This window comes from Cebus imitator, unplaced genomic scaffold (assembly GCF_001604975.1).
Source record: "Cebus imitator isolate Cc_AM_T3 unplaced genomic scaffold, Cebus_imitator-1.0 Scaffold123, whole genome shotgun sequence".
Classification (NCBI taxonomy): domain Eukaryota; kingdom Metazoa; phylum Chordata; class Mammalia; order Primates; family Cebidae; genus Cebus; species Cebus imitator.
In genome coordinates, this window is record NW_016107438.1 from 641,533 (window position 1) to 649,688 (window position 8,156).

At 36.0% G+C, this 8,156-nt stretch overlaps 1 protein-coding gene across 1 annotated transcript in view; it reads left to right on the forward strand.

Annotated features, from left to right (window-relative positions):
- Positions 1–8,156, forward strand: part of MRPL1 (mitochondrial ribosomal protein L1) — a 108,381-nt gene that overhangs the window by 35,912 nt on the left and 64,313 nt on the right. The gene's annotated exons all lie outside the window — the stretch shown is intronic.

Here is an 8,156-nt window from a genome sequence, read left to right on the forward strand (position 1 = left end):
CTTTATGGATATTTTTTCCTTAAGAAATCTAATAAGAAAGTTAAGGTCACTAGATAAGGAATCATGTTATAAAGTGTGAGGTATTATATAATAAATTCACAAAGTGCGAGGGGTGTTCAGTAGAGGCAGAGTTTACGCATAGGTGGGGAATCAGGGAAGGCGTCATAAAAGAGGTGAAATTTAAACATAAAGGAGGTAACAGTTGGATGGATTGATTGAGGAGAATATTATTTTAAGTAGAAGGAATTAAGCATAGACACTAACGTAAGTCAGAAATTATAGGCCATGTACAAGAAATACCAATTAGCTCTCTTTGACTGTGGGGAATGGTACCCCCCTACATTGAAATAGAAGAGAATAATGGGAAATGATGTTGGAAAGGTAGATTGATGCCAGATTGAGAAGAACTTTGAATGATGGGCTAATGAGCATGAACATCTGTATTCTGTATTCAGCAGGACTCCCTTAGAAGTTTTTGAGATGGGAGTGACATAATCTGTTCTTTAGAGCTTTAATCTGGCAAGAGCTTTAGAATTGAAACTGGAGTCATGGAAACCAGTTAGGGTGCAATGGCAAGAGACTAATAAATGTAATGTTTAAGCTAAGGTCTTCATAATGAGACTGGAGTGAAGTGTATGTCAAAAGATATTAAGACTTAGCAATTAATTAGGGATGAACAGGTTGAGGGGAGAAAAGGAAGAGTCAAATGATACTGAGGTTTTTTTTTTTTAAGACTAGAGTCTTAAAATAGTGCCATCATTAATGGAAACTGGGAATGCATTTAGGAGGAAAAACAAGTTCACCAGCTGACACTGTTTTAGGTAGTGCTGGATGTCTGGTATATTATTATTTCAAATAAAATTTTGTAGTATAAACAGAACAAATATTTTTAAATTGTTTTAGTAGATTTGTCTTCAAATTTTAACTCTAGTTGTGCTAAAAAGTTCTGCTAAAATTTTTATGCATCCTAGCCATTAACACTTGTCTGAATTCTGGATCGTGGCCTATAAATTCAAATGGACTTTCCAGTTCTTTTGTTGTATTAGTTCTGTTTGTTTGATTATTTATTTATTTAGAGACAGAGTCTTGCTCTTTTGCCCAGTCTAGAGTGCAGTGGTGTGATCTCAGCTCACTGCAACCTCCGTTTCCTGGGTTCAAGCAGTTCTCTGCCTCAGCCTCCTGAGCAGCTGAGATGACAGGCGTCTGCCACCACACCTAGGTAATTTTTGTATTTTTAGTAGAGACAGGGTTTCACCGTCTTGGCCAGGCTGGTCTCAAACTCCGGACCTTGTGATCCACCCGCCTCAGACTCCCAAAGTGCTGGGATTACACGCGTGAGCCACCACACCTGGCCTTGTTTGATTATTTTTGATAGCATGCATTAAGTCACAAATATTTGTTAGATTTTGGCCTGATATGTGACACTTTTTATTAGGGATTTCCCTTACAGCAATGCTTGTTATTAGGGAATCCAATTTATATTCTTTCTTAATTAAGACCTAAAACTGAACATATTTAAAAAAAAATTAAACCAGAATTGCAGTTGAATATGATAAAAATATTTCTCATAATTTTTTTGTTCTTAATTAAATTCAAGCTCAACTCAGAGCAAAACAAGCAGTACTAAGTATAGTCAGAACCAAAAATGAATACTAGTATAGTCATATTCATCTAACTCCTTGCTTTGCATGGTGAACTGATTTTTAAGAGACATTTATTTTGTCACCTTTGCTACTTTAGCCATTCTCTGTATAACCCTTTTAGTTTCTTTTTTTTGTTTTTTAGTTTTCAAATAACTTATTTCTTTATTCCAGATAATGAGTTTTCTAATAAACTGTTTATTTTTATTAGTGAACTGTACTTTATTTCCCCTTTTGTAACGAGTTACAACTTCACATATCATGATCAACTACCTAAGTATGTTTTCCCCTCCTATTTGCTTAGACACTTTGAGAAAACACATGGACCTTTTTCCTTCTCTGACACCTTCTTTTCACCCCAACGTGATCTGTTTAACAGCACTGGCAAAACATTTGTGTTCTTTAAACATGAGGACAAACGATTAACCTGTCAAAAATGTTAAACAGAATACATCAAATGTGCATTAGAACAAATGAAGCTCCTATTATGCATTTTCAAAACCCATTCAGATTTTTGTTTAAGAACGTTTGATTCCGCCTGTATCCAACAAAAGTCTTTAGGGTAAAATAGAAATTACATTTTGAGCAAGTGGAGAAAAGTAAAAAACAAACAAGCTCCTGCAGCTGAGCTCATTAGTTTCCCATTTCCAGTTTTACTAATGGGAGTGGGTGTGTGTACATTTTGCAGCATGTTTAATGCTGCCGTTTTATTCATTTTAATTGCTTACATAACTGTAGGCAAGTTTGTTATTTTTCTAATGCACATTTGGCTTGTATTTTCAATATTTCTTTTTTGTTTTATTAAAAAAATTAAAACCTGCTTTTTAAAATTCCTTGGAAGAAATTTGGTTTCATTTTGCTTATCTTGTGGCTTCCTCCTCAATATAAGTGCCCTCTGAAATTCTTTCATCTCTAATATAGATATGTTTTGTTAATTAAAACTTTTTTAAAAATTTCTAATCTTATTTATAAATTAGCATTTGGAAATCAAAACACTAGTTTAAAAAATGTCTTTTTTTTTTGTTTTGAGAGAGAGTCTCCCTTTGTTGCCCAGGCTGGGGTGCAGTGGCACAGCTTGCTGCCACCTCTGCCTCCTAGGTTCAAGTGATTCTCCTGCCTCAGCTTTCCAAGTAGCTGGGATTGCAGGTGCATGGCACAATTACCTGGCTAATTTTTGTATATTTAGTAGAGACAGGGTTTTGCCATGTTGGCCAGGCTGGTCTGGAACTCCTGACCTCAGGTGATCTTCCCACCTTAGCCTCCTAAAGTGCTCCACCTCCCAAAGTGTTGGGATTACAGGTATGAGCCACCATGCCTGGCCGAAAAAGATCTTGACTTAATGGAATCAGATTTTTTTAAGCATATTTACTTGTGATAGGTATTGTGGCATATATGGGAACAGTTGAGTTCTTTTATACCCTACTAAATTATTGACAGGGAAGAGAGAAAGGGACATGATTAGAAAATTAGAATTACACTAATATGTATTCTTTTTAACTTCTAACTTCTTAGAATTGAACACTAGTGCTCCACTTGAAGCTTTGTCCAAAGGATATCCCAGCAGACTTGTCCAAAAGATATTCAGATCTACTGAGCAGGATACTGCTTTCTGTAAGGAAGTTGGTGTTGTATCATACATGAGACTCATGGATACTAAAGTTCTTGAAATGTAATGTGAAGTATTTTTAACTCATAGAATAGTACCTTCTACATCAGGATATTGTTTACATTATTGGAACAATCAGCAGTCTTTGATTATATGAGGAAAAATACCAAAACAGAGAATTTTTGCAAGGTAATGAATTTGAAGTTTTTCTAAATTTCTACCACTTCACATATTAGTTTAAAAACTATCTGGCTGGGCGCAGTGGATCACAAGGTCAGGAGTTCAAGACCAGCCTGGCCTATATGTTGAAACCACATCTCTACTAAAAATATCAAAAAATTAGCTGGGCATGGTAGCGCGTGCCTGTAGTCCCAGTTACTCAGGAGGCTGAGGCAGGAGAATCACTTGAACCTGGGAGGCAGAGGTTGCAGTGAGCTGAGATTGCACCACTGCACGCCAGTTTGAGCAACAGAGCAAGACTCCTTTTCAAAACAAAAAAACTAAAACAAAAACCTATCCATGGGGAAAGAGTCCATTGATGATTAGGTTCTGTTACAATTGTTATAGATGAATTGTGGGTCTATTACAGCTGGTTCTGTTATGCTTTCCTTTGCTTCCTTTACTTCAACCTTAGTGGCCTCCTTGCTCTTCCTCATACACACTAAGTGCTGTCCCTCCCTAGGTCTTTGGACTTACTGTTGCATGGGTCTGCAGTGCTGTTTGCTTACTTGCCTTGCTCACTTTCTCATTCGAATATCATCTCATTCGAATATTATTCCCACTTCCTATTATCACTAGTAATATCACTGTTACGCTTTTGTATTCATTTTAAGACATACTACTTTTAGCATCTTTTTTTTTTTTAATGGTGTTCAGTTCCTCTTATTAAAGCAAGGATGGTTTTGTTTTGTTCATTGCTACATTCCCATTGCCTGGAATATAGTACCTGGAAAATAGTATGTACTCTACAAATATTTGAATGAATGAATGAATGTTTAATGCAGCATTCATTTAGTTGGTAGAAGATATAGAATTAACTTAAAAATGGACTATACAATTTTTTTTTTCTTTTTTTTTTGAGACGGAGTTTCACTTTGTCACCCAGGCTGGAGTGTGATAGTGTAGCCTCAGCTCACTGCAGCCTTGCCTCCCGGGTTCATACAATTCTCCTGCTTCATCCTCCTGAGTAGCTGAGATTACAGGTGTTTGCCACCATGCCCAGCTAATTTTTTTTGTATTTTTAGTAGAGAGGGGGTTTCACCATGTTGGCTAGGCTGGTCTCAAACTCCTGACCTCAAATGATCTGTCTGCCTCATCCTCCCAAAGTGCTGGGATTACATGTGTGAACTGCTGTGTTCTGCTTGGACTATATACAATGTATAGATTTTTTTAATTAGAATAATTGTATTTATAGTAGTTGAGCATCTACTATGTGCCAAGCCTTGGGTGTGATAGCAGTGAACAAGGCAGACAAAGTTCTTGCAGTTATAGAACTAACAGTTTTGTTTTCTGCAGTAGACAAACTGGTTTAGCTTTAACAGTTACTTATGCTCGGATTTTTTTTTTTTGAGACATAGTCTCACTCTGTTACCCAAGCTGGAGTGCAGAGGCGCGATCTCGGCTCACTGCAACCTCTGCCTCCTGGGTTCAAGTGATTCTCCTGCCTCAGCCACCAGAGTAGCTGGGACTACAGGGGTGTGCCACCACGCCTGGCTATTTTTTTTTTTTTTTTGGTATTTTCAGTACAGACAGGGTTTTGCCATCGTTGGCCAGGCTGGTCTTGAACTCCTGAGCCTAAGTTATCCGCCTGCTGTGGCCTCCCGAAGTGCTAGGATTACAGGCATGAGCTACTGTGCCTGGCCACTTATGCTCAGATGTTTTTAGCTAAACAAACAAAAAGCAAATCACAACCGCCTGGCCCCCCCCAACCTTCATTTGATCAACTATCTTTTCTAGCTGTGATCTTATTTTTTTCTGTTGTTTTATATTAAGTGTTTCAAATAATGGCCTTCAGCAATTGGTTTCATTTTCTTACTAAGCCTTAATCTTTCTTACAGTTTTTTCTTTCAAAATTTAGCTAAAATATTGCTCTCAATTATCACAGGTTTTTCTTTTGCCATATTCAAAGGTCTGTTCTTATTTTTCTCAGTTTCTTGAAACTTCTTTCAGGAGGTAACGTATGCCATCCTATCTCACCTCTTTTTTCACTATTTCTTTGTTTTCCTTGATTAAAAAAAGAAAAGAGAAGATCTATTAGGAGGAAATACTTGATCACATAGTTTAGTATAGGCTGTGTTCATTATGGAAATTAAATAGAGAATTAAAGGAAAAGAAAGTGAAAGGAAGAAAGAAAATGAAAAAATATAGAAGAGCCTAAAAACATGGAGAAAAATGAAAGTGGAGAAAGAGGAAAGCAGTTACGTAGCAGTAAGGGATAGCAAAGCCCTAGAAATAGCATTGATGATTTAACATTTGGTTGTATTGAAGAGCAGAGTAGAATAGTGGTTAGCATAGATCCCTCTTTGTCTTGACTTTATCACTTAGTGTGACCTTGAGCAAACTTTTTAACATTTTGTGCCTTTATTCATCTAAAAAATGAGTTTCATTATAACACCCATCCCATAATGTTTTTGTGATAATGTATGAAGAGCTTAGCACAAGCTGGGTACATAACATAATATGTGTGGGCCACTATGATTATTATTAGCTCCCTATCATGCCTAAAGTAGCTAGTCATTCTCCACAATTACTTAGGAGAAGTTACTCTTTTTCATGTATTTATATATTACCTTCATAACTTATTTGTTGAATAAGCAGAAAATTATTGGAGTGCCTACTATGTGCCAGGCACTACACTTAGTACTGAGGATTGAAAAATAAAGTGAAAAGATATTTTCTGTCTTTAAGAAGATAAACACTGAGGGGAGAGAGATGAGAGCAAACTGCTGCACTAAAATGCAATAAGTGTGTTGGTAGAAAATGTACAAAGCATATAGAGGAATGAGGGACTGCTTTGTAGAATGAGATTATATAAAGAAGATTGCATTTAAGAGGTTAAGCATGAATAGGCATTTGCTTTCCTAACGTGCATCAGACAGAGGAAATGGCCTTTTTAAATATATAAAAGTATGAGAGAGCCAGTAGTGTTCAGGAAATTATAAGCAGCTTTCTATCATTTGTTATATAAAATGTTATCAGATACTAGTGATCAGTGGGGTTAGACAGTGATAGACAGTGGGCCAGGTCACAGCGGACTTTGTGTGCCATACCATGGAGATTAGATTTTATCCTCTTTGCAAATAGGAGCCATTGAAACCTTTTGCTCAGAAGAATGACGTAAGATTTGCTTATCAGAAAGTACTGTGAGAACTATATAAATGGTAGGGTAGCCATATGAGGTTGGTGAAACTTTAAGAACAGAGACTGGGAGGAGGCGATTGCAGTAATCCAGGTAAAAGATGAACAAGGAAAGAGTCTGGTAGTGGCAGTGAAGATAGATGAGGAAGGATGTTGTTGGATATTAAGAATTAGAGTTAACAGGAGTTATTGATTAAATGTAGTGGGTAAGGGAGAGGGAGGAATCTAGAATGATTTCCTAATTTTGGTCTTTAGTAGCCTAGTAAATATTATTTTAAATATAAATACACAAGAAGTAAAGCAGGTTTGGGTATGACAATAATATTACATGGTGAAGCATCAAGGAGGTAGATAAGCTGGTGCAACTTTATTGTGTATTAACATGAAATATTAACAGTATTAACATGAAGTAGGTTGTGGTAAATATGCACATTGTACTCCCTAGAGCAAGTAAAGCGTACACACACAAATAAATAACAGCTTAAAACTATAAATAGGGGAATAAAAATGATACGCTAAAATTTTTTTTGTTGAAAGAAAAATAAGTCTGTAAAGGAGGAACCAAAGAACAAGTAAGATAAAACAAATAGAAAACACATATCAAAATAAAGAGCTAAATTCAGCCATAATTATGATAATTGGAAATGGACTACACACTCCAAAAGGCAGAGATTATAAGATTTTAAAAACAACCCAACTATATGTTGTCTGCAGGAGATACACATTATATTCAAACACACAAATAGGCTGAAAGTAAAATGGTGGATAAAGATATACCATAAAAACTGTAAGCATTAGAGTGTTGGATTCTATATTAATATTAGACAAAGTAGACTTTAAGACAAGGATTATTGTTAGAGAAAAAGATGGATATTTTTATAAGACATACTCATCTTAAAGCTTCAAAATACATGATGCAATAACTGACAATTGAAAGGAGAAATAAACTAATCATCAAGTACAGTTGGAGATTTTAGTATTCTTCTCAGTAACTGATAGAATGTATAGACCGAAAATCAGTAAGGATATGAAAGATTTCAAGAACACTCTTAGTTATCTTGGCCTAGCTGATATCTATAAAACACCCAATAACAGCAAATGTTGTTTGGTGTTGAACAATCACCAGGGTAGGCCATTTGCTGAGTTATAAGGCAAGTCTTTATTAAGTCTTAAATTTGTGATTGCAAAAGAATTGAAGTCACACACATATGTGTTCTAATTGCAATTGAGTTAAATTAGAAATCAGTAATCATGAAAAATCTCCAAATACATTAAAATGAAAAAAACCCACTACTAAATAACTGATTGATCAAAGAATAATCAAAGAATGTCTGAAATGGAATGATATTGAAAACACAACATGTCAAAACTTGTGGGATGCAGCTGAAGCAGACTTAGAAGGAAATTTACAGTTTTAAAGGCTAAATTAGCTGAGCATAGTGGCATGTGCCTGTCATTCCAGCTACTTGGGAGACTCAGATGGGAGACTCCCTTGTGGCTAGGAGTTCAGGGTAGCAGTGTACTGAGATTATGCCTGTGCGTAGCCACTGTAC